We start from the raw sequence: 12,527 nt of genomic DNA on the forward strand, positions 1-12,527 counted from the left end.
TCTCCTAAGTATTTTGGAAAAGAGAAAGAAGTGTAATTTATCAGAGATAGGCTTGTTAGAGGGAAGGGATTCTTTTTGTAATTCATTAAATCTATTAATCTTGTACATTTGAAATGCTTTAAAGGACTTTACTAATTTTCCCATTACAGCATATTTCAGGTGACAGATTTCTATTTTTCATTACAGTTAGAAATTGAAAGAAAATTTACTAAGATAGTAAATATGACCTGTAGAATTTTTAGCATATCATAAAATGGTCAAAATGAGTTTTTATTATGTGTGATTGCATTAGAATAAACCCAAGGGCATTAAAATCATATTAATTCTCTCTTTTTTATCCATCTTAATACAATTAACCTGAAATCAGAATGTATAAAAGATTTAGTAATTTTTAAGTTGTTCTCTAATTAGCTCTAAGGCTTTATTTGAACTTTGCTCTTTCTATATTGTAATTGTTTATTGTCCTCTGAAGACAAGTACCTTAGCTATGAATTTGGTCACCAGAGCACTGATCACATCTGGCTATCCCCACGGCCAGAAACTGTGACCTGGCATGAGTTTCCAATCCATCCTAGGGGAACAGGTATTCGTGAAAAACAACACGAAAAACAAATGACCCTGTGGACATAGCCCTGAGAGTTTGCGTCCTTCGTAGTAATGCTGCATTTGGGCCTTAGCCTGCCACCCACTCCCCTCCAGAGCTGCCCCCATCCTGTAAGGTGGCAGTGTCCGAGATGGAGGTTAGGGAAAGTGGACATATAAGGGCAATTTGTCTTTGGAAGGTTGTGTTTCAAGGGCCAGCTCCCTCGCTGGCTTGATGCATGACCGTGACCTCTTAAGGCTTAGTTTCTCATCTGTAGAATGAGGATTATAGGAAAGCAACCACACAGGCTATGGAGGAATCTAGTGAGATTATTTCTCTATTTCTATTTATTTTGTGTGTGCCAAGCACTGTTTTAATCACTTTTACAAATATGAACTCGTTTCATCCTCATTGCCACCCAGTGAGGTACTTATTATTATTATCCTCATTTTACCGATGAGGAAACAGAGGCATAGAGACGTGGAGTAATCTGCCCAAATCCCAAAACTAGTAAGAGGCAGAATTGAGTTTCAAACTTGGTAAATTGTAATTATTTGTTTTCTAGCATAAGAAGATAAGGAAGAAGCTGAATAGCAGAAAATAGGCAGTTTCCTCTCTGCAATCAGTTAAGGGCCCAAGATGCTATGCACGTTGTAAAAAGCACCATAATTCATGCACATGCCTCTGCCACTCTGCCACAGGGCCAGCTGGGGGTGGGGGTGGGGCTCCCTGGTGACTTTGCCTGTGGGTGGTTACTGACATGGTGGGGACCAAGACAGGCCTGACCCTAAAGAGAAACAGCACCTTTCTGACAACATGTTGAACTTACAGGCTGGGTTTTTAAAAATCAAACCAGCAAACATAGGTATCGTATATAGGATTAACTTGCCTGCAGGCAAAACAGATGTAACAGTTAAGAAAGCCTTGCCCATTCTGCCCTCCAGCCCTCCACCCATGGTTATCCCCACCCTCATATGCCTCACATTAGCTTTTCACTGGTAAAGACTGAATGTTCACCATGAGAACTTCATTCCTCTGAGCAAGAGCATGACCCCTCGTAAAATGTATATACATGTGGACATGGTAGTACATTATTCATTTAGTGCAGAATTAGCCAACAGATGCTTCCAGTTAGGTCTGGAACCAAGAACAGGTTTTATTTATTTATTTTTTTAAGTTTGTTTATTTATTTTGACACAGAGAGAGAGAATCCCAAGCAGGCTCCATGCCATCAGCCCAGAGCCAGACGTGGGACTCGATCTCAGAAACTGGGAGATCATGACCTGAGCCGAAATCAAGAGTCTGGCATTTAACTGACTGAGCCACCCAGGCACCCCTAAAACCAGGAACAGGTTTTAGAAGGGGGAGGGGAGAGAGCAAGCCTCAGGGTATAGTGCCAGGAATGTTTGCTAATTGATTCATATGCTGCATGAGTGTCACAGGAAGATTAGAAGCCTTTAGCAGATGACCATACCCAGAAACTGACCTTTGGAATGATGACTGGAGTCCCAGCCTGTACTGTCTCTTAGCCTCTGGGGCAGTCAGTGTAAAGGTTGCAAATTCAGTCTTACAGTTACGCCTTCCCTAAGATAAGAAGAATGAAGAACTGGGCATTCACTAACAGGGACCCAAAGGCAAAAGCACTGGCCAGTTTTACAGAAAGGGAACAAGCCGTTTCTCAGAGGGTGAGTCCTTCTGAGCCTCAGGTGGCTGAGGCCACCAGCCTACTGCTGGTTACTCAGCCACACCCGGGATCCGGCTACCTACCCTGTTTCTGACTCCACCTGCGTCACTACTGCGATGACGTACTGGTCATGGTAAAAACGTGTTGATAAAGGTGGGCCAGTTGGGGAACAGGGCTTATCTGCGTGTTGACAAAGCCAGAAACTTGGGCTTTGTGCTGGGAGCTGATTTAGAACACACCAGGAAGCCTTAAAAAGTGAGTTGAGGTTGATTTTGTCGGAAAGTCCCAGGAGTAATTATGTCCAGGAGTTTGGGGGTGGGGTGGGGTTGGTGTCATTGTGTTAGAGGGGCTGGCTGCTGGTGGGTTCTCTCCTGCTGGATAGTGAGGCACTGCCTCAGTTTCCTAGTATTCCTTTCCCACCAAATGCCAGTACATGTAAGGTAGACATCTTCTACTGTCTTTACTCAGTCAGTGCCAGTGCCATTTCAAGACAGTAGGAAAAACCTTTCTCTGCCCCTCTGAGAAAATCATTAAATGTTTCCTAAAAGAGTTCTGACTTAATGAATTAGGAATATTGTGAGCTCCTTGGAACAGAGGTTTCTGAAACCAGACTCTGCACTGAAAAGATGATGGTTTCTCTACCGGTGTTTATTCCGTGACAAATAAGCCAGCTTCCCGAGTTGGCTTTGAACGTGTAGCCTTTCTTTGCCAAGTTTAGTTAGGACTTCTCTTTGCCATTCTGGAGTTATATTGCAGAACCATAATGCATGTTTTCTTGGGAGATGAATATCTATGTTTTCCTTATAAAGTTGCTATAAAAAGTTTTAAGAAAGTATACAGCCCCTGCTGACTGCACACATGCCTCCAGCCCTCCGCTATGCCTGGTCTCTGCCAGGAGACTTGCAGGCTGGGCAGACCACAGTCCTGATTCTGAGCCCTGCCCAGAACCTTAAGCCAGCTCAATTCCAACTCTGATTTCCTGAGTCCACACTCTGATTTCCTTCACCACCTCCTCATCTGGCTCTTGTCTGTGTTTTTGTGTATACATCTGTCTCCATCCAGTAATAGAAGGAATCAGGAGGTCCAAGCTGAGAGCTCAGCTCAGGCACTTATTAGCAGTGTGACTTGAGTAAGTAGCTTACTCTCTGTCACTCCATTTCTTTTTTTTAATAAAATGAGGATAGTGTACTCCATAGAGTTATTATGAGAATTAAATGGGTTAATATATGAAAAGTGCTTAGTGCTGTATCGGGTACACAGTAAGAATTCAGTAAGTGTTACTTTGTAACCACTGACAGCATTCCCCATAGAGCCAGGTACATCCAAGGTGTTTAGTGAATGTTTGTCAGATAATAAGAAAAAGCATTGCCCTCTCTGTAGGGATTGCCCATGGCTAGTTGAAGAACTGGGAGCAAGGGAAGAGAGGGAAAGCGTGTTCTTTTTCAGCATTTGGGGAGTCTGTGTAAGGCAGTTGGTGCTCAGGTGTGCGAAGAACTTGCTTGGTTTTTTGTCCATACCCCTCTGGGATTAGAGATTCGTTCAATGGGCAGTAGGGGTATGGGGGGCAAACTAGCGTAATCTGCAGAAAGAGAAACTATTATGGCGTGCTTGGAGAGGATAGAATTTCTTCTTCTGAACCTCATAATGCCAGTCACTTCACCTTTCCTGAGGCTTCTCTGAGGACGGGCATGTTTTAAAGACTTGAGCTGACATCACTGCATCTTGAAACATAATTGAACTGCTGGTACAAGTAGGTACTCGCACCAGGCCCGGGTCACCCATATCTCTATGGAAACACGTGTTTGCTTGAAAGCCCCTCGATCAGAAGCAGAGCCTTCCAGGAGCCAGCGTTGGGTCACTTTTAGAAAAAGGCATTTATTTATATTCTCAAGCTGTCAAAGACCTATGAAATGAAATCATTTCAAATTAAATAGGAAAATCTTGCCACAGCTGAATGCTAATAAAGCCTGCCACACACCCACCCCGTGTGCTTGCAGTGCCTGAGATCCTGCCGCATTCAGTTTAGCTGGCCTTTGCTCTTTTGCTTCCATTTACACTCTGCTGGCGTGGAGAGGTGGTTTGGCACTTTATGCAAAAATGGTTAATCTTCATTCATACGCCTTTGCCAGTACTAAAATGGAAAAATTCAAAGCTGGGCCGGCCATAAAGTGTGCTTTGTGCTCTTCTCTGCTGGCTCTGGGTGTGCAGCATATACAAGGGCGCACAATTGGGATGACTCTGCCCTCCTACCCCGCTGTGGGGCTGTTGAGTGAAGACGTTCTCCCATAGAGGTCTGAAACTTGCATCAGCACATCTTGCCCTAGATGCGCTCAAGTGATATTCTAAGTGATTGGAAGCTTTTATCTGCCTCTGGAAGCAGGCCTTTTCAAATAAGTATTGACTGTTAATGACCTGTTTAAATAAAACATTCAATTTTCTTTCTTCCCCCCACAAAGAACTTCGTAGGCAGCGACATTTCTAAACCAAAGGCTAACCCTGCCTTTCAAAAGAGGCAGAGCCTGGGCTTTTAAATGTGAAATTTTTTCTGACATTTGCCCTTAAAATGCTTTTCAGCAAAGTTGTTCTAACAGTGAGTTTAGTACATTGAAGTGTCTTTGAATAAAAATGCAACCTTGAGGGTTTTTTTTTCCCCCTCCGAATTAGCAAAATTAAACAAAAAAAGTCTAGGTAAGTATCTTTATATGAAATTCATATTTTAATCACCATTCTCTGTTTCATTGTTTATGTGTCCTCATTCCTAATAATTAAAGCAGCTTTCCTCTAAGGAACAAGGCACCGCACAAGAACTTTTATTAAACTGTGGGAATTAAACCACAGAAGAAAGAGCTAAAGCACTTGGAATATAAGAGACCTCAGTAATTACAGCACCAGATAAGGGGCAGCAAAGGACTGAGGGAAAGGGAAGAGGGCACAAAACAGAAGAGAGGGCTCAGGCAACAGGAAAGTCAAGCAACAGAGAACCTATGTAACGTTAAATTTAAGCGAAGCCCCAGTTTCATAGAAGGAACACTATTTCCCTCTTCAGCTGGCATGCAAGTACCCCTGGTCATGCTTGGGGGACTGGACAGTTAGTCTGTGACCAGTTTAAAGGTGATCTTTACAGGAAGACAGCCTAGTACATTGGAGACAGCCCCCATGCTTTTTTTTTTTTTTTCAGGTGGATTTTTAGCTTTCTGCTGCCTTGGCTGCTAAGTGCTCCCTTCATTCCCAGGACCCTTACACACTTGCAAGGTCTGAGAGCTGAAAAGGGCCACAGAGGTCCTACTCGGAAGGGTAGAGAATATGCCACCCCAAAATGTGATTGTAGGAGTTCAGGACGTACTACCAAAATATGCCACCTTGACCTATTGATTATTGTGAGCTCTTGGCATTTGAAAAACAGCAAAGGCAGGGAGAGGCTATCTCTGAACTTCCCTCTGGCAGTTTTGTCAACCAACTTAGACTGTTGACTCCTGTCATGCCTAAACACGTTGGTTACAAACTATCAGATCTCTCGTCTTTCCTCAAAATCATTTGCTGTCCTCTGAGAGGCCTATCCCCCCCCCTTCCCTGTTAACATGGTATTTAATTCTGAATTCTAAGCCACAGTGAGAGCACCTCACTTTCCCCTGCGTACCTCCCTTCTATACGTGAGTGCACATGTTAATAAACTTCTGTTTGTTTTTCCCTTGTGAATCTGTCTTTTATTATAGAGGGGTCTCAGGTAAGAACTCAGAAGGGCATAGGTAAAATTATTTCACTTCCCTTATAACTCCAGCCTCTTGTTCTACAGCTGGAGACCTGAGCCCCTCATGCTATATACTGTGATGATCTAGAACCTTTCTTCAGATGTCCATAAGGATGTGGTGCCCCATATAGACAGACCTGTTGAAAACTTACCTGACCTGTTTCTCATTCTCTCAGAGCACTGCTCTCTGCTGAGGGCCAGTTGACGGCAGTGCAGTCAAATAAATTAATCTGTTACAGTGCACCTTCTTCCAGAGGTAATAGCGTGCTGTAATAAACCAAGTAAAAATGCAGATGTCTGTTAAGTTTATACAGGTTAGGAACTGGCACTCTGGGAGACCGTTGGACACTCTGTTTTGACTGAGAAGCTTTTTGCTGCTTCCACCAATCACATCAAGGGATTGACTTCCAACTCACAAGATCTGTCCTGATTCTTCTCTCTGAGGCAGCCATGAGAAAATGTCTCAGGAGCTACCCACATGATCACAACACTGTCTAGGCTGTACCGAAGTCACATACATAGACACTGTAACTACTTTAATTTAGAAAGAAGAAGCAGTTAAAACATTAGGCCCTGGAATGTCATGGAGCCCCTGGGCAGCATTGGAGAGCCAAGGAAACACTTTGTTGGCTCAGGGCCAGCTAAATGCAGCTTTCTACACTCTCGTCTGAGGTAGGAAGCCGCAGGAAAACAGCCATCTCTTTATAACAAGTATATTCCTGTCCATTCCTGTGTGAGTTTAGCAGTTTTGCTCTGCAGTTTGTATGCCCTGCATAGATAACAAGGCATATATCACATGCCTGCCTGGCCTGAGAAGCCAAAGCCTGGGATGGGTTCCATTCTCCTTGCAGAATTCTTGCTGCAATTCATATACACTGAGCCCCATAACTTGTTTATGATGATTTTGAGGTGCTCTAAGTGGACTCCAGAGTCAGTGCCTGGGTTTGAATCCTGGTCCTGCCACTCTGGCTTAATTACTGAATTCCTAGGCCTCAGCTTTCACATGTGTGAAATGGGGGGATAATCATCATTTTTACTTTATAGGGGGAGCATTAACTGAAAAAAATGTGTTGAGTACTTAGCGTGCCCTGCATTATAACTACCCCATAAGTGTGTTAATTATTAATAGTATGTTGGTGGAAAGATCATTCTTTAATGTAATTTGTGGGAAACTGGGCCCGCATTTATCTCTCTAGGCTTCTATAAGAATCTGTTTGTTGTGTGTAGTGATTGAGATCAAGGAAGAGGCCCTTTCTTAATATTCCCAGGATGGAGACTCTGGAGTAGTGGCTCTCAGAGCTTAGTTTGTGTGCATCTGAATGCCCTGCTGTGGGGATGGGGGGGGGGGGGAGTGGGGGGGGGTAGGGGCGGGGGTGGGGAGAGCTAAATGTTGATTGCTGTGCGCCTGCCCCAGAGCTTCTGATTCATTCTGTCTATAGCGAGAGACAGAGAATTTGCATTTCTACCAAGTTCCTAGGTGCCGCTGATACTGCTCTTCTGGGAATCAAACTTTCAGCACAGCTGCTCCAGGACTGCACTTTCCAGTAGGGATATAATGTAAGCCACATAGGCCATTTACAATTCTCCAGTAGTCACCTTTAAAAAGGTATAAAGAGGGGCATCTGGGTGGCTCAGTCGGTTAAGAATCCAACTCTTAGTTTCGGCTCAGGTCATGATCTCACAGTGTGTGAGTTCGAGCCCTACATCGGGCTCGGTGCTGACAGCTCAGAGCCTGCTTGGGATTCTCTCTCTCTCTCCCTCTCTCTCTGCCCCTCCCCCACTCACTCTCTCGCAAAAATAAATAAATAAAACTTTAAAAATATTGTAAAAAAATTTTTTTAAATGGTAAAAAGAAATGGGTAAAATTAATTTTTATGTTGCATTTGATGTAACCCAGTATGTCCAATATTATTGTTTCAACACGTAATAGGTATAAAAAGTATTGAGACAGTTTACATTACTTTTTTGTAGTAAGTCTTTGAAATCTGGGATATATTTTATAGCCCCAGCACATTCCAGTGCAGTCTAGCCACAGTCAAATCTGGCTTTGCATGAAAATGACCTGGGGGGGTTGCTTTTTTCAGGCCTCAAACCCCCCATACCACTTGGCATTGGGGCCCAGGAATCTCTGTTTCTAAAAGCTCTCCAGGTGATTCTCATGATCAGCCAGAAAGCCAGTCGATCCCCATCTTCTATCAACTTGCTCATTTACCTACTCTGCACCTTATTGTCAGGATGTCTGACACTTAACCTATCCCCTTCAGCTATATTATGATGATTTATGAAATACTCTGTGAACAGCTCTAATTATGCATTGTGACCTTTATACTTTTATAGATCATGGGAGAACTTTGCATAAATGATCTTGAAAAAAATTGTTAAAATCGTTATTTAAAAATTTTTCTTACGTATCACCTCTGGTTCCCTGAATTCAATTCAAGAAAAGTGATGTAATACCTGGGAAAAAGAAAGTGACTCTAAGAGCAGTAATAGGTTTTAGAGAAACAAAAGTGAAACTTTATTACTGTCTACCCAGTAAAACATGAGGGAAACGGAGTCAGAAAGCAATTTGGCATTTCAATAACTTGTTTTCACTTTTTATGTTGAATATGATTGTGTGAGCATTATAGATACATATATTTTTTAAACTCAGAGTTTGGTAGTTGATTAGATTGTCACATATATTAAATTTCACTGAATTGTATTAATTAGAAATGCTGAAACATATTTGCTATTCAGGTTTATTTTTCATAAAGAATATTTATCTTTGTTATAAACTAATAGATTTTTCTGACTGTCATTAATGTATATTAAGTAAGATCTTGCATAATGAATAGTACAGTTTGATATAACTTTGCACATGAAGTGATTGGTAACCATATTTGTGGGTTATTAATTTTACACTGGAGAAGTATATAGATGATATATTGGTGGTAAATTGTGAAATTCTTTTCTTTGGGGTTGATATCTTTTCCTAATAAGTTTTGACTTTGGAATATATATATATATATATATATATATATATATATGGTACTATTTGTATATGTAATATATAACTAATATAATATATAATATATAACTATTTGTTACATATTTCTCTGGGATGTATATAAAACTTAGATGGTATCTATGTATGTTTGTAATATTATTACTAAAAGCTAAAGTACAACTTTAAGGAAAAAAATTTCAAGCAACATCTAAGCTATTGAAATGTTACATCAATATCAAGAATTTCTGGTTATTTTAATTTTATATTGATTGATATGTATGGAACATGTATTTACGGATTTGAATGATTAGGCTTTAGTAACTAGTCAGTTCTGAGAACACTCTTAAGTGATAGTAGGAATTAGAAACCAGGATTTAAAAGCTCTTTTGATCAAAGTAAGTTAGGATATGGTCATCAGTTGTGTCCAGTAGTGATAAGCTACCAAGTGTGTCACCACGTGTGATGTGAGGTGTGTTGCTCCCAAACACCTATCACTCACAGCATTAAACGATTCTCAGATTAACTCAGGGGTCTGCAACTATAAGGGCTGGGATTTCAAGTTGTCAGTCTCTGGGCTTGTTTTGTTACTTTGGAGGAGATGACAATATGTGTAGTGGAGGAAAAGATCTTAACTATCTAAGTGAAACAATTAAGATTCGGATCAAATTGATCTGACTGTCCAGAAAGAGTTCGTAGCAAAACACAGAATCCCAACAGAATAGAGGCACAGCATAGTATCATTTTCAGAGCGGAGAGGGAGTCGGCTCTGGAAGGGTAGTGGGCATATGATGCCATGCCAGTGTGAGGTGTGCTTCACAATAATCCAGAGGTAGTGCCAAACCGAGGGTGTGGACATTTAACAAGGACCTTCAGCACACTGATAATCAACCTTGCCCTAATGTTTGTCCTTATCAATAGAACTGTTTGACCGTCTAGCCATTTAAACTCTTAATTCTTTAAGTTTTATTTAGATTAAAATCCTCCATCTAGTTTCCATAACCGGAATTGTAGCTGATTCCCCAATCTCTCTGTTATACACCAGCCAGCAGAAAGCCTTGATGTAGAGAGAGCATTGCAATCCACCTGGAAGGGAGAGCCTAGAGCCAGTGCTCCACACAGGTGAAAAATATTAAGGGAGTAAAATGAGCAAAGAACGGTCCCTGTAATTATCTTCTCTTTCTGTCTGAGAAACCTGTAATAACCCCATTCCACCCTCGGAGCCAGCTTTTCCTTCCACACACACACAGCTTTTCCTTCCCTTTTGTGTGTGTGTTACACACACAAAAATGTTGTAATTAATCTTACTGGCACCACTACCAAAGAAGAGTCTTCTTGAGTTAGACTTTGAGGTCAAAGAGAAAGGGAATTGCCAAAGAAATATGTGTGTGTGTGTGTGTGTGTGTGTGTGTGTGTGTATTTCATCTACAAATACAGATCACCATTCAGTTTTGCCACTTCCTCAGATCTCAGAAATTTTCTGTCCTCAATGAAATTCTTCCCTGATTCTCTGTGGATTATAACACTCCAGCTTTAGAAAATGCTTCACACCCAAATCCTAGACATCAAAGCAAAACAAAAACACAACACTTTTTTCTGTCAGATTTCACACATCTATAATGGCAAGATTAGATGTGTCCAGAAGATTTAGCTAGTCTAGTCTAATGAAAGGAATTGTGGCTCACAGATCTATCCTAACAAATAGTACCAAATCCAGCTGTCACCTTTGATCCTTCATAGTTCCATAGGTATAATATATATATTCTCCTCCCTCCCCCATCCTTGTTCCCTCTTACAATGTCTCTCTCTTACATACACATACAGGCAGGCATACAATGTCCCATGCAGAAAAATCCATATATGTACTGTTCATGTTTACATGCCTAAACTCCCATTTGAATAAGAAAATCAACCATCCAGATGTTTTCAAATATGATTGTAGACCATTTTGCAGGTGTTGTGATGACTGATCAAAGGTTCCACTTTCATCTATGGCTTATCAACAAAAACTCCTGATTATTTGTCCTTGTACCTCACATGCCATCTGTCTTCACTGTTATAGATCATCAGAAAATAATCCCATTCTCTTTTCCTAGCAACTCTTAGGAGCAGGAATAAATGAGAATGAAATTCAGGTATTGTTTGCCAGCTATTCGCTTTCTCCCATATGCCAAGTCAGAGAATACAGAATTTATCATTTGCAGGGTGGGGGGTGGGGGCAGGACACCTGGGTGTCTCAGTCGGTTGAGCATCCAACTCATGATTTCGGCTCAGTTCATGTATGATCTCATGGTTTCTGAGTTTGAGCCCTGCATTGGACTCTGTGCTGACAGCACAGAGCCTGCTTAGGGTTCTCTCTCTCTCTTTCTCTCTGCCTCTCTCTCTCTCAAAATAAATAAATAAATATTAAAAAAAGAATTTACCATTTGGGACAGTTATTTAACTGGGAGTATTCAATGGGACAGACACTCTTTGCAGAGCATTTGGGAAGGAGCTGTCTTACTGGGAATTGAGTACGCAGGGTCTAGCCTGTTAGTGTGCCCAAATGCATGTGTTAGTGGCATTAGCATTTGGAAACTTACAAGAATGAAATCCTATTGTTTATAATGTCTGGTAATGCATAATAATATATGTGGATTCCTATTTGAAGGGTAATAAAGTTTACATATTGCTAAGCTTTCATCCTGAATCAACAAAATGTAATAGATCTGAATTTATGTTTTATTTAAGACCTAGGTTTAAAAGAAAATGATGAGGAGAAATCAGAGAATTTTTGGAAGTTATCCCTGAAATGTATCAACTCTAGATGCACTCATTGTAGCATAAGTCAAAAAGAATATAAGAAAGAGTTTCAGGGGTTTTTGATTGACAAAAAGTGTAAAACATGTAAAGAGGAAGTATATCGATACCTTGGCCTGTCCTGCTGCTAATTTTTGAACCAATCTGTTTGGCCATTTAAGTCATTCATGTTCTATTTCAAAAAGAGATTGAAACTATTAAAGACTTAAGATCTGTCTTCCATAATAATCATGAAAGGTTTAGACCAGATGAGAAGAAAGAAAACACCACTGCTTCTTATTAAGAATACAGATCTTCTCTGAGTGGGTCACTTCACAAAAAAGATTAGACACCAGCAGTAGAAAGCCTAAAGAATTTAGGGAAACAGAAAGATTATGGGCAATTTTAAGACTCCATTTGATAGAGATCATGAATTTATGGTCATTAAAATTATGGTGAAGGGTTATATATGCATTGATCTGGAAGGCTGTTCATATATTGATAAGTGAAAAAGCCAGTTTAAAAACTGTTATGTACAGTGTTTATGTTTAAATCTGGAATCATTTCTCCTGTTTCTTCCTCGAGTGCTTTGGTATAGTTATGTATATGCAGGAAAGACTCAATAAATGTTTGTTAAATTAACTAGCGGCTAATAAAAGCTTTGGGACAGCAAGGATTGGGATGACAATGCTTAGTTAAAATAGGTATGCTTTTCCTCCTCTCACTATTTTTGACTACCTTTCTTTTA

General features: G+C 40.7%; 1 protein-coding gene across 5 annotated transcripts in view; it reads left to right on the forward strand.

The window, feature by feature from the left end:
* SPATS2L (spermatogenesis associated serine rich 2 like) overlaps window positions 1-12,527 on the forward strand; it is a 165,009-nt gene that overhangs the window by 68,946 nt on the left and 83,536 nt on the right. Inside the window, exon 1 of one of the 5 annotated variants that reach the window (XM_015543201.2) lies at window positions 2,478-2,522. The exons of the other annotated variants lie outside the window; for them this stretch is intronic. The gene's annotated coding sequence lies outside the window, so the exon portion shown is untranslated. Of the gene's footprint in view, window positions 1-2,477; window positions 2,523-12,527 lie in introns of those variants that run through there. 5 annotated transcript variants of the gene reach the window in all.

The sequence above is a fragment of the Panthera tigris genome, chromosome C1, assembly GCF_018350195.1.
Source record: "Panthera tigris isolate Pti1 chromosome C1, P.tigris_Pti1_mat1.1, whole genome shotgun sequence".
Classification (NCBI taxonomy): Eukaryota; Metazoa; Chordata; class Mammalia; order Carnivora; family Felidae; genus Panthera; species Panthera tigris.